At 40.5% G+C, this 14,022-nt stretch overlaps 1 protein-coding gene and 1 long non-coding RNA gene across 2 annotated transcripts in view; one reads left to right on the top strand and one right to left on the bottom strand.

Moving 5' to 3' along the window:
- The window catches only part of CEP85L (centrosomal protein 85 like), a 266,510-nt gene extending 264,258 nt beyond the window's left edge, over positions 1-2,252 (bottom strand). The window contains exon 1 of the mRNA XM_069076970.1: positions 2,080-2,252. The gene's annotated coding sequence lies outside the window, so the exon portion shown is untranslated. The remainder of the gene's footprint in view (positions 1-2,079) is intronic.
- Positions 1-12,774, top strand: part of LOC138152900 (uncharacterized) — a 29,964-nt gene extending 17,190 nt beyond the window's left edge. Inside the window, exon 2 of the long non-coding RNA XR_011166225.1 lies at positions 12,537-12,774. This is a non-coding gene — a long non-coding RNA (uncharacterized lncRNA). The remainder of the gene's footprint in view (positions 1-12,536) is intronic.
- The last annotated feature ends 1,248 nt before the right edge of the window (positions 12,775-14,022 follow it).

The raw sequence follows: 14,022 nt of genomic DNA, 5'->3' as shown, positions 1-14,022 counted from the left end.
CACAGGTCATTCCAAATTCCAAGTTTCTCTGGCTGACTCCCCATGCCTGCAACTTTCTCTCTTCTCCCTACTTCCTGGCTTCAAGTCTCAGTTAAAGCTTCACTTTTTAAAGAAGCCTTTTCCAGTTCTCCTTAATCTTTGCACCTTCCCACTCAGATTATCTCCAAATTGGAGATTTGGATAAATATACATATAGTGTAAGCTCTTTGAGAGCAGGTACTAGTTTTTTGGTTTGGTTTGGTTTGGTGGGGGGTTGAGGGGAAGATTTTTCTTTCTTGGTTATCTCCAGCAATTAGTACAGGGCCTGACCAGTAGGTGCTTAATAAATGCTTGTTGACTTTTTGACTTGATGTAAACCCTACATTTCCTGATGCCAAAGTCAAGAATGTTTCTACTACACTATTATTCCCTGCTCAATAGTAGGGATCTGTCTAAGCATCCTCATTTCTGCTCCCTCCCCTTTTCTTCCCATATCCTTAAGTTACCGGAAAAAATAAACAAATCCCAGGAAGAGATCACATGTTACACCTATTCAAGACAAAAGACTCTTCTCATTAGCACTTGAACTCATTTTGGAATCAGAAGAGAGGTTTGAATCTTGCCTCTGAAACTTACTACCTATGTGACTTTAGGCAAGTCCCTTAACCTCTCTGGGTACCAGTTTTCTCCTCCCATAAATCTGAGGGAGTTTGGATGAGATTATCTAAGTCTCCTTCCAGCTCTAAAGTCTATGACCACATTTCCTCTTCTATTATTTATCACAAAATAAAAAGCCAGCTCAACTGTAATACTAAACAATGCTAACCTCACTTTGGCTATGTTTCTTTGATTGAAGGAAAAGGCCAGAATCATTGATTGTTACAAACATAAAATCCCCAAATGAAATGCCAATCAATCTGGAAAAATTGAAGAGTATATATGGGGGCAGGGCGGGGGGGGGGTTGAGAGGGTTTGAGAAGGAAGCATTTCTTACTCAGTTCAAAACCAAAAATCTGAGAGTCATACTCTATTAAAGGGTATGAGCAAGGAAGAGTTGGCAGGAAGGGGCAGTGGGCTGTGCACGAGCTCCTCTGGAAAATATCTAGCCTTTGCCCCCCAATTCACGGTAGCCAAGGGGGAACTTTAGTAAGGGCAGCGCTCTAGCAGAGGGCACTAGGGCTTTGGGAAGGAGAAATAATGGGAATATTCCCCGAGCCTTAATGTCGCCTGGCTTCCTTCCCACATCACCAGCAAAACAACTGCTTAGCAACCCACGTTTTCCCACAACAGTTTCTCACACCCATTGTTGTCCACCCCGAGAATATACACATACACCCACTATCCCCACCCCCGCCTGCTCCGTTAGCTCTTCTTCCCAGCAGTCAGGTCCCGTTTTTTGCGCTACTGCTGCGGAGTTCAAGTGTCTAAAGTGACAGGTCCGGCACAGTCCGAATACACTTTAGGTCACCTACAGCCCTAGGTGCACTCCAAGCAGACTGCAGACTTGCTTCAGGGCCAACTAGGCTGCTCTTCACTCCTCCCCCATTTCCTCTTATAAAGACAGGAAACAATAACTATAAAAAAGAACTCCACCCCTCCTCCACTCCCATCACCGCAGCAAAGTTCTAATAGCCTTTATTCTGAATGATCTCTTTAAGAAATATTACGGAAAGGTTGTCCCCTAGACTAAGCATCCGAGGCTGAAATAACCGTTATTCCTGAGCAGCCTCCCAGCCACCTTCCCAAAGCCCCTTTGGGGGCTTCTCTGCCTCCTCCTCCCCCCCCGCCCCCCCTTCCCCTGGTCTGTCGCCTCCAGGAGGACGCAGGAATATTCGAATGTACCTCAGCCCAAACTCCCGCCCCCGCCCTGGCACTCGCAGTCTCACAGACAGGTCTCTGGGCATCCTTCCCAGGTTGCAGAGAACGTCTCCTTGAACTTCCCAAGCTTGCTCGTGCGTGAGCAGCGGGCCAGCAGGGGAAGCCTGGGACCCTCACCCCCACCCCACAGCAGACACTGTTGTGGAGGTGGGGGTGGGGTGCTTTTCTCTTATCCTGGGGAGCAAAAAGTGGAACGTTCCTAAGTTAAAGAAACCAACTCACTTTTAATGGGTTCCTGGGGCGAGGGCTGGCTCCACGTGATAGACAGGAAATGAGTGTGGACGGATGAGGTGAGCTCGGAGCAGGTCACGCAGGGAGGGCGCTCACTGCACCTCGGCACGCGTGCTCCGCTTGCCCGCTCGGGGATCTCGGCCGGCTCTCCGCGCCCCTCCAGGCACGTGCCAAGCTGCCCGGCTACAGCGGCAGCAGGAGGACTGCGCGGCGGAGCCGAGTCAGGCCAGCCAGGTCAGCCAGGTGCGGCGCATTCCGCAGGGCCTACGGGGGCCCGCGCACACCTGGAGGCTGGGGCTGGCTAAGAGAAGAAGCCGCAGCCTGCTTGGCCCTAGCCTGGGCCACGGGCAGTCGTGACAGAGGTTCCCGATGGCTCCTTCTCTGCTGCTACTGGAGCCCTGAAGAGGAAGGCTAATTGTGATTTCTTATTTTCCCCTCTGTTGGTCTCAGGTCACTCCGCTGGCACCTTTAAGAACTCGGAGTGTCACACATAAGGAGGCCCCCACAGGGCTTCTGAAGCCAGGAGACTGCCAGTCCCCAGGGCCGGAGGAGCAGAAGAAAGCCAGTTCCCCATCACTGTGTGCTTTTTTATTGCTTCCCAGAGTCTCAGTGGGGATGCCTTAGCTCGGTGTTGGCTCCTAGACAACAGTGTAATCATAAAGATCTCCTATGCACTGGGAGCTGGGACAAACAAAAGCCCTAAACAAGAAAAATTGTGTAAAAAAGGTGAACAGAGCTCTTGGCTTGGAATCAGGACACACTGGAGTTGTATCTGCAGTTGTGTGATCTTCCTCTTGTCCCTTAACTTGAGATACCCAGTTTCTTCATCTGTAAAATGGATATTTGGAACTAGAAGTGAACCTTAGAGATAATTTAATCCAACCCTCTCTTTTGACAAATGAGGAAACTGAGGCCCAGAGAGATTGAAATGCTTTACCCAAGGTTATAGAGCTAGTAAGTGTAAGAGCCAGCACTCAAACCAGCATCTCTAATTGTTACTAAAGTGCCTTTAGCCTTACTAACGATAATAATTGTAGTACCTAATTTAAAACGTTCATTTTAATAGCATTATTAACAACAATAAATGTCATTTGTATATCACTTTAAGGTTTGTAATACATTTACATGCATGTCACCTGATCTTCCCAATATCTCTTTAAGGTAGATACTATTATTATCTCTATTTTTCAGATAAAGAAATTGACTTGCCCTCGATCATATAACTAGGATCAGAGACAGATTTTGTGGATCAAATATATAGAAAGTGCTTGGTAATTATGAAGTACCATATAAATATAATGGATTATTGTTAGTCACCAAATCCTGTTCATTCCACCTCCACAGTAGTTCTTGGTCTGTTCAGTCTTCACTGTTCCCACTGAAATCACCCAAGTACAGCTCATTACCAACTGGTTATGTCATTCCTATTGTGGGATTTGGACCAGATTTGTGATTCAGGGGGATATCTGGCAGCAATTTAAAGAATACATTGGAGGTGGGAGAGAATCAAAATTTATTAGGATGCTGTGGCAATTGGCAATGAGCTGTATTAGGGTCATTTCAGTGGGAATATAGAGGAGTGAACAAGCCAAGAGCTATTGTGGAGGTGGAATCCACAGGATGGATTTCCTCATTTAAGCATCATACACAGCATCATAGATTTAGAGCTAGAAGGCACCTTTGAGACGTTCTGGTCCAAATCCCTCGTTTTAGATATGAAGAAACTAAGACCCAAGGAAATTAAATTACTTGTTCAAGGTCACATGGGTAGTAAATGACAAGTGAATAATTTAAACCCAGGTCTAATGACTGTACCCAGTACTCTTTCTACCACATCACAACATAACATACTTAACTAGGTTTTGTTTTTTTTTTTTTAACGAAGCCTTCATGGTACCTCAGGGCTAAAACTGAGAAGAATATACCAGGATTCAGAGTTTCATATGGGGGGGAGGGGAGGATAAATTTGACAAGAAAAAGGTTAGATGGAAAAGAAAGGCCCCTTTCTTTGGGGGAAGAAAGATTAGTCAGGAAACTTTCCTTTAATCACAAAACCTTGGACAATCATTATCAACGTTCTACACAAACAGGAAAACACAAAACAGTCAAATATACATTAATCAAGAATGTGGCATTCTCCTTCCTACTTTTTTCCTCAACAGACCAGTTCAATGGTATGAATCCTGGTTCTTCCATTTACTACCTGTGTAACCTTGGACAAGTCAAAACCTCCTTGGACCTCAGTTTCCTCAACGATGAAAGGGAGAGATTGGAGTAGGGGGCTTCTAAGACATCTTTCAGCTCTAAATCTATGCACCTAAAATTTTGAAAGCATTAAATAGTTTTACTCTGACATAAAATACTTAACTCCTGTTCTGTAAAGTCCCTTAAGTTACCAAACTTTGGGAAACTCCGTTGTTTTGCTCAAGTTTCTACTGACTCCCTCTAAACAAATATCTAGAAGCAAAAGTATTGGCCTGAGAACATAGGACCCCAAGGAAGTAAGGGAAGTTTTACCATGTTCCTGAAGCTGAAAATGAGTTCACACACTTTCTTCAGAAGCTAGATGCTAACAACTTTTTTTTTTTTCAAACTTCCCATATTTGGTTGCAAAAACTCTACCCTGTCCTCCCCCCAGCTCCTCAACACATACACCCTTTTTCTGCATTTTCTTAATTAGAGAAGGAAAGCATTATTGAGCATTTAGCCCCGATTTAACATCACTCTGTAACTGTCAACAATCTCTAAGCTTTTCACCTACATTCATTTTTGTTAAAAAAAAAAAAACTTCTCCAAGGTTATGATGTTACTTGGGTAACTGGATCTCAGATCTCTAAACAATTTTTCCTTTCCTTTCCTTTGCCTCAATCCTGCTTAGGAAAAAGCGCTTCTTAGAGCAAAAAGGCTTCAAGCAAGGAATTAAATAAAACCCCAGAACACAAAGATGCTAGTGTCTGTGTGCCAATGCCTGTGAGGAAAAGACAAAGAGAGGACAGAAAGATAAATGGAAAGGAAGGTTGTCTACAATGTGATTGGAGGTCATTTATTGTACTGCTTCCCCTGCCCCACCCTTGAACAGTGCCAGCATCAGATACTCATGAGTTGTCCTTGAGGTGGGTCTGTGGCACAAGAGATCAATTTGGAATGTGAAGATCTGAAGAAGTCAGGGATAGAGGACAAAGCAGGGGGTTAGTGGCTGCCAAGATCAGTTATTGGAAGATAGGTCATGGAGGTCTGGAGAACCAGAAATAGTGAGCAGTGTCTGAAGTAGAAGGTAGATCAAATGCCCAACTCAGTTACTTTTCTGGCATGTGAGTATTTTATGCCTGGCTGGTACTGGTCCAGTCCCCTAGCTCCCTTGAAATCCCCTCCAGCTGGAGAATTCTGACTGTCCCTGCCTTCATACTATTTTTAAGCAATGATGGACATCTACATTTGGTATTTCTTTTCAAGATTTCAATTTGAAGCTTAGGTACCATTGGCCTAAGGAAAGAAGGACCAGGGACCTGCAAATAACCTACAACTAGTTCACTCCTCTGTTTCTTTACTGGGTTACAACTAAATTGAAACCTTAAATACTTCTGGTTGCTTAGTGACAGTTACTACAGTGCACTTCTAACCAAGCACAGAACTGACAATCCCACAACCTTATCTCAAGGGAGGTGAAAGGGAGACAGAAGAAGGATGCACATGTCTGACTCTCTACTCCTCATTCCAGCCAGTGGCAAGCAGCCAAGTAGTCCATTAGGTTAACTCTTTATCTGCCAATCAAGGTCAAAATATATTCTGCTGACTGGTGCTTTAACAACCTCAGATAAATTCTATTAGAAGTCATTATTGTTTCAAAGCAGAAGAAAATTGGGGAGATGTTTAGTAAATATATTTCATTTTCCTCTTAGATGAGGAGGAAGAAAGTTTATGAAAATAAATATATCCTATCTACATTAGCTAATAATTTGTATTCTATAAAGATACCAAACTGCACTTCAGAAAATGTGGGCAGAAACAAAGATCATATGGCACATGACAGATCAATCTATTGCCAGAGTAACTTTCTTGTCACATAACTGGTTGGATATACTATAAAGACAGGTTGTTTCTTCTTAAGCACTATATTTAGAAACTCTGATAGGTACCTCAGGTGAGTGAATTGGGTGCTTTGGCTTATGCTATATAACCTCTGATGTTTGGCAATCCCTAAATGTATGTAACTGGAGGAAATGAGATGAAGCATACAACCAACCTCCGTGTGTGTGTGTGTGTGTGTGTGTGTGTGTGTGTTTATGTGACTGTTTATACATTCATACATTTTATAGATAGATATAATTCTGTGATTCCATTGATTTAGTGGACTTCCAATGAGAAAACTCCCTCTACAAATGCAGTTTTCCAGTAATTCAACAACATTTAAAGGGAAATAAATCTTGAAAGGTTTAAGAATTCTGATCAATACAACTCCTACCATGATTCCAGAGGACAGATGCTACCCATCTCCTGAATGGGATGTGATTGATTTAAGGGGCAAAATAAGACATGAGTTTTTAGCTATAGTCAATGTGAAAATTTATTTTACTTATGTTGTACAGGTTCTGGAGCTACTCTCCCAAGGGCATCTGGGTATTTGTCCCCAAACAGTTCTAGGGGAAGCTTTGAGGTGTTGTTTTTTTAAGTGGCATGTTCACAAGTTCCCACCAGTGTGCTTTCCTCCCATAATTACCAGTTGATATGAATTAGCCACATTTAGTTAGGTTTTAGGAAGAGGTATTCATTAAAGTAATATAATGAGAACAGGTTCAAAACGTCCCCCCAAAAGTTTATGACATTCTCTTACAGATACATTCAAAGTCTAGAGGAAGTGGCCTCAAGCATAAAATGAACATGTGGCAAAAGGGTAACTCCCTGAAAGATCCTTTCTGCCCTTTCATGAGTTACTTATAATGCCTCATTAGGCCTGGTATAGCTTAGTGCTGGGCTCTTTAGATCCTTGAAACTGCTTTTATTTGTTTCATAATGCCAGCTGTGGGGGACCATCAACAGTCATCTTGACCTAAGCCTTGCCATTGGACTCCTTTGACTCTGGAGGAGAGAATGAGGCTGATAACTTTGGCCAGCTCTGCCACATTTAAATCCAATTTACTTGCAAGTCAAGACATCACCCCTCTGATGTCACTGGTCTTTGAGAACTAGAAGGAAGGAAGAACAACAATTCTGACTGTGCTGTCGTTAGTTCTAGAAATGCTGCTAGAATACAAAACTGGGGAAGGTTTTCTGGATCTTTTGAAATTCAAGATATCCTTCTCTGATGAAGAGAGGAGGGAGGAGACCTAGACCTGCCTTTCCTTCCTCCCTTTCTCCCCCAACCTATTCTCTGTCCCCCAAATTCCCTCAATCAAAATTGATCCTCCCCATCAAAGACTTGACTAGAATGTATCTCTCCTTCCCACCACCCAGACATGTGAATGTCTGGGTTCTTAACTGTCTTGACATTTTATAGAAGACTCACAGAATATGACCAGTTTTGTGGAGAGGGAGCAATTCCTAGGCCTTCAAATAAGGAGATTCTGCAAAAAGCAGATACTCACAGAGGGAAGGTAGTTAAATTCAAGACTTCAGGTCCCTGGTATTTGTAGCGAGCAGACAAAGCTAACATTCATGTGCTGACGTTTTCAAGGCCAGCAACAGGACTAGGTGGCGGAAAGGACTTATACACCCAAGTTACAAGCAGAATAAAAGCTGTGGAACTGTGAAATTTTTTATTTAATTTTTTAAAATTCTGAACTTAACAGACACCAAATAAAAATGAGCATTTCCATATACAAAGTAGAATAGAAAGAGTGAGTGTGAAATAGTGAATATTATATACAATTTACTTTTCCATATATATTATAGAATTTTAGAATAAATTCTACATGTAACTTTCAAAAAGCCTAAAAAAGCATGTCAATTACCTTTTTTTTCCCAATTGGGAGAGAATTAACATCAGCTACTTGAGTAAGAGCATCAGCTCCAGTGTCGGGATGACCTGGATCAAATCCGGGCTCAGATACTCAGCATCACACCCAGAAATAACTGGCCGTGTAACCTCGAGCAAGTTACTTAAGCCCGATTGCTTTAAAAAAAAAAAAAAAAGGAACAGGTACTAGCACAAAGTTCTCTAAGAGGGCCTAGAAGGAGCTGCAAAAGGAATGAATTGTAGTCAGGCAACAACAAGCATTTATTATGTCAGGCACTGTACTAACAGCTGGGAATACAAAACAAAAAGAAAGATAATCTCTCAAGAAAATTGCATATAAAAGAAAGCTGGTGGGGAAAAGTTTACAGAATTTAAAGGATCTAGACATAGAATTACAAAAAAATCTAGACATAAAATTGCTCAAAAATGCAAATGACAAATACCCAAACATTATGTAACTAACTCTTTTTGAATATATGTACATATGGGGGTGGCTAGGTGGCACAGTGAATAGAGCACCCACCCTGGAGTCAGGAGAACCTGAGTTCAAATTTGACCTCAGACACTTAACACACACACACACACACACACACACACACACACACACACACACAAAACCTAGCTGTGTGGACTTGGGCAAGTCACTTAACCCCAACTGCCCTCCAAAAGGCAAAAAAAAAAAAGAATATATGTACATATGTGTGTGTATATATATATACATACGTATATGTGTGTGTATTTAAAGGGACTTTTGAGATCCTTTAGTCAAACCCCCTCTTTTTACATAGGGGCGGTGAAAGGGAGGGTTGTATTGCAGCATTCCTCATGAAGCCAGGTATTAAAGTTTCAGCTCCATGAAGAGGGATGTGTATTCTCTCTTTCCCTCCTTCCCTTTCTCCTTCCCTCCCCACACCCCTTTCTGTCTCTTTGTCTCTTTCTACATATATAAAAACAAATATGTATGCATGTATGTATATGTATATAACCAAAAAGCTATGAAGAACTATACGTTGTACATACATCGTGAAATCTGAGGAGAGGTTGGAGTGATCAGGAAGACTTCAGGGATGGGAAATTAATGGTTTTTTTCTGATAAAGTCTTATCAAAGAGATGAATTTTGAAGCTTTTGATACAAAGGAAGAAGCCTGATTATTAGACAGGGGAAGGGAAAGAGGAAAGGAATAAGCATTTCTAATACTATCTCCTATGTGCCAGGCACTGTAAGCACTTTACAAATATTATCACATTTGATTTTCATAATAACCCTTCAGGACAGGCACCTTTATTGTTTCCCAGCTCCTCTAACTCCAAATTTAATGCTCCCTCCACTGGTCCTGGTGTACAGTGGTCAGGGGATGGACATGAGTTGAAACTGTGGGAATGAGGAGGACATAGTGGTTTTGATCGACTGAAAGGAAAACCTCTGATTGATTCTGTGATATGAAGTGAGAGAAGAAAAAGAGAAGTTAAAGATGGCCAAGCCTTAGGGAAGCAGAGTGGCCCCAAATAACAATGGAAACATTCAGAGATGGTGAGGTTTTGTGGGCAGGACAGAAAGAGAATGAGCTGTTTCAGAAGCTTTTCTTGGTGGCAATTAAAGCATACATGAACTCAGTGCCAGCCAGAAAACCAACTGACACTTTTATGCACAATCAGTTCTGAACTCCTGGTGGCATGAAAGTTTATGTAATAACTAGAATTGAAGTAAAATAACTGAGCTTGAGTTCCAGCTTCTCTGCTTACTGGCAAGACCTTGGGCAAGTAATTCCACCTGTCTGAGACTGTTTTCTCACCAACCCTTTGAATATTGTGCAACAGTGGTTTTGTACATCTTTTAGACCTCTAATTATGGATGATAGTTATTTGTGTTTGTGTCGTCTTCCTACTCCCATCAGATCATGAATTGTGTGAGAACAGAAACTATATTTTATGGATGGTTGTACTCAGCACCTAGCAGAATACTCTAAATGACAAAGGTCTTAACAGTTAGGGTTACGGTTAGAAATCTCCATCCTTTGATGACCTGCACTAGCTAAATCATAGGGAAACAGCTGGGTGGTATAGTGGATACAATGCTGGACCTGGAGTCAGGAAGGCCTGAGTTCAAATCTAGCCTCAGCTACTCACTAGCTATACAATCTTGGGTAAGTCACAACCTCTGCCTGCCTCAGTTTTCTCATCTGTAAATGGGAATAGCCTTACCTCCCAGGATTGTTATGAGGATAATATGAGATAGTATTTGTAACATGTTTTTAAAACCTTAAAGTATTATACAAATGCTAGTTATTGTTATTGTTATTAGCTAGACCTACTTGAGGAGCAAATGAGATAATGAATCCAATGTCCTGCATAAATCTTAAAGACCTAGAGATGACAGATATTGCTGCTGTAGTATTTACTAACATACTTAAGAACACTGTGCTGTTTCTTCCAGCATGATCTTTAAAATTTTACCCTATTTGTGAAATGCCCAGAAAAGATCTGCAAAGGAAACCTAGTTAATCCCTGACCTACATCTCTCTTGGAAGAACAGATCTGTTTCAGTTATTAACAAAAGGGTCTTTTATTTCTCCCCAGGCAGGAGAAAATAGGAGAGGAGCAAAATTTTGATGACATTGTCTAAAGGTCGAAATGTTCTATGCAGTATCATCACTCCTGCCACCTGCCCTGCTTAGCAACTGTCCAAACCAGGAGGCAAACCCCTTTCCAGCTGATAAATTAAACAATTTTCTTTGGTCATCACATAATTTTCTCAGATCATCACTTTTTTCTTTCACTTTCTTTCTGATTATAATCTTTAAACATATTCTGGTTTAAAAAGTAAGCCAAATTACCCCCCAAATATTTGATTTAGGTTAATTTGTGTGTTGGATTCAGGTTGGATCCAGGGGTTTGTACCTTCCTTATTATTTGTGTCTTAATTATTTCCTATTTATCCTATATGCTACTTGTTTATTTATATTTGTTTGTACGTTGTCTCCCCTATTAAATTGTAAGCTACTTGAAGGGAAGGACTATCTTTTGCCTCTTTTTATAGCCCCAATGCTTAACACAGTGACTGGCACATACTCTGTGTGTGTGTGTGTGTGTGTGTGTGTGTGCGCGCGCATGTATTAAATGTTTACTAATTAAGTGGGGAGATGTGTATACAGCACCTTGAAAACTTTAAAGCACTTTAAACTATTATTATTGTTATTAGAAAATGTAACTTAGGGAATATATTAAAAGAAAGAAATTGCTTACAGATTAAATAAATGTCCTAGTAGAACTCCTTGGAAGACCTAATTTAATGAATAGATAAGAATGATTTGTAGTTAGTAGAGCAAATGTTTGTCTCAAGAAAGTATTTCTAAGGACCGGAGACTTTGAGAATACTTTAAAAGTTTGTACTCTTGAATAGTTTAGCTGTTTCCCCAAATTAGCTTAGTTACACTAAAATTATTTTATCAAATACAATCAATCCTCAACTTTTGTGAGGGTAAACATTCCTAGAAAATAGCACAAAAGTAAAAAACACAAATGTTGATACCTTGAAGCTATGGGAAATAGGGTGTTAGGTTCCTTCAACCACCAAAAACTATAATCTTTCACTAGAGATTGCTGAAAATATGCCTTTTTCTGGCATACAATTCTTTATAACAAAACATTAATTCTGATCATATATACTTTTCCCAACACAGTAAAGGTAAAATAACCCATATAATAAAACAAAATAAATCTGGTAACATGCAAAACATTTTTTTTTTTAAGCAATTGGGGTTAAGTAACTTGCTCAAGGTTACACGGCCAGTTATTTCTGGGTGTGGTGATGAGTATCTGAGCCCGGATTTGATCCAGGTCATCCCGACACTGGAGCTGGTGCTCTTACTCGCTGAGCCACCTGGCCGCCCCTCAAAACATTTTTCTTGCTAGTAATTCCCTATAATGCTGTGACTTTTTGTGCTAACATCTCAATTAAAAAAAACCATTCATTTCAGACAATATTCACTTTATCAGAACACGTGAATTCTATGGTACCATAAATACTATACAGCAAATAAAATCCTTAAAACAAAAACATTTTTTAACTTGAATCTTACCTTCCACTGTGTCAGATGGTGGTATGAGGGTGTTGTATTGTATGACAGATAGTAGATTCCTTAACACCACTGACACTTGCTGTAGACATTCTACTTTATTTTCTCAATATTCATTTTCTTGCTTCAGATATATCTACTTTATTCTCAATAAGCTTCATCACTGACTTTGCATGCTTGGGCTTGTAGTTGCATTACACTTTGGGGGCATAATTAAAACACAAAACTTGAGTTTCAAAGGCAAACAATGACAATATGCAATAAATGCATGGGATTACAAAAGTTGCAAATCATGTAACTTTCTCTATATAAAACTCTTTACAATGGTAGAGTGAACAAGACCAGTGAAGGGCCTAGTAGGATATCAGCTGCTTCACAAACACTCACATTTTGCCTTTCTTTTTTTTTTCCCTTCTAGGTATCACCCTGAATGTGTGAGGTTGCCAATGAGAAAGTGAAAATGAGGTTACTAATGAAATGATGGGAATGCTTCAAGATGCAAAAACATGTGAATGTTGAGGATTGACTGTAATTACTTTATACATAATCTTCAGACAAGCCCTTGTCTAAATTACTACAAGAGGAGAGTCTGAATCAATGAGGTTTTTCTTTAGTTTGATATTCATAATTAGTTCAATAATAAAGTGTCAGAATCATTTACAAGGGGATACCCAAAATCTCAACAAAAGCTTGAGGTTTGAGAAAAATTCAAAGGTGTTTCATGACCACCAATTCAAGAGAAACTATTCTGAAAGCAAAAGTGATAGAATTCACTGCTGTGGTGCTACCAAGGATCTGCTAATGGCCAATTCCAATGGCCTTTTTCCCATCATTTTTCTGGCCTTCTCTGTACTGTTTGACTCTGTTGACCACTTTCTCTTCCCAGATAATTTTTCCTCCCTGGGTTTTCCTGGCACTGTTTCATTGTAAGTCTTCTTAGCTATGTCATCATTTGAGATTAACCCTCAAGTTGTGTGTGCACCCCAAGGTTCTGTCCTGGACATTTTTCTCTTTATATTCTCTAGCTTGGTGATCTCATTGGCTCCCATTGGTTCAATGATTAATTTCTAAGCAAATGACTTCTAGTTCTCTCTAGAAAACTCTAGTCTTTCATTTCCCACTGGATGTCACGTAGAAGTGTCAAACTCACCACATCCAAAACAGAACTCATTATTCTTTTCCCCAAATCTTCTCCTCTTCTTATTTTTTTCTTTGAGTTGAGGGCATTACCCTTAATGATACTGCCTCATATCTTACTGGAGCACTTTGTTCTGAAACACCCTGCCGCTATGAGACTGACCTGTGTACATGTTATCGTCACCCCTCATAAGGATTTATTAATGTGCCAGGCTCAGGGTTAAGTACTGAGTATATAAAGAAAAAGCAAAAGAATGTCCTTGCCCTCAAAGAGCTTATATTATATAAAGGATCAAGCAACCAACTATGTGCTTATAAGATATCTACAATGTAAAAGAGAAGTGATTCCATAGGGAGATTAGAAAATAAGAAGTGGGGCATGGCTAGGTGTCTCAGTGAATAGAGCATAGGCCCTGGAGTCAGGAGAACCTGAATTCAAATCCGACCTCAGACACTTGACAATAACTAGCTCTGTGACCTTGGGCAAGTCACTGAACCCCAATTGCCTTGCCTTCCCCATTCCCCAAAAAATAGGAAGGAGCCAGATCAATGTCAAACAGAATGGTTTCTATTTCATTGGGAGCCATTAGAGAGATTCCCCTTTGTAGGATATAAGCTTTTCTAGGGGTAGAGATTATATTATTTTAAAAATCGTTGTATCCCTAGCACTTAGCACAGTTCTGTTATACACAGTAGACACTTAATATTATGGAATTGAATTTTCAGCATCCAAAAGCATCACAGAACTGTGTCATTGCTTGCATTAC

This window comes from Petaurus breviceps, unplaced genomic scaffold (assembly GCF_028583685.1).
Source record: "Petaurus breviceps papuanus isolate PSGF00001 unplaced genomic scaffold, PetGlider_PUasm1.0 90977, whole genome shotgun sequence".
Taxonomy (NCBI): Eukaryota; Metazoa; Chordata; class Mammalia; order Diprotodontia; family Petauridae; genus Petaurus; species Petaurus breviceps.
Note: the sequence above shows the minus strand (reverse complement) of the source record. Positions and strands in the feature narration are given on the sequence as shown.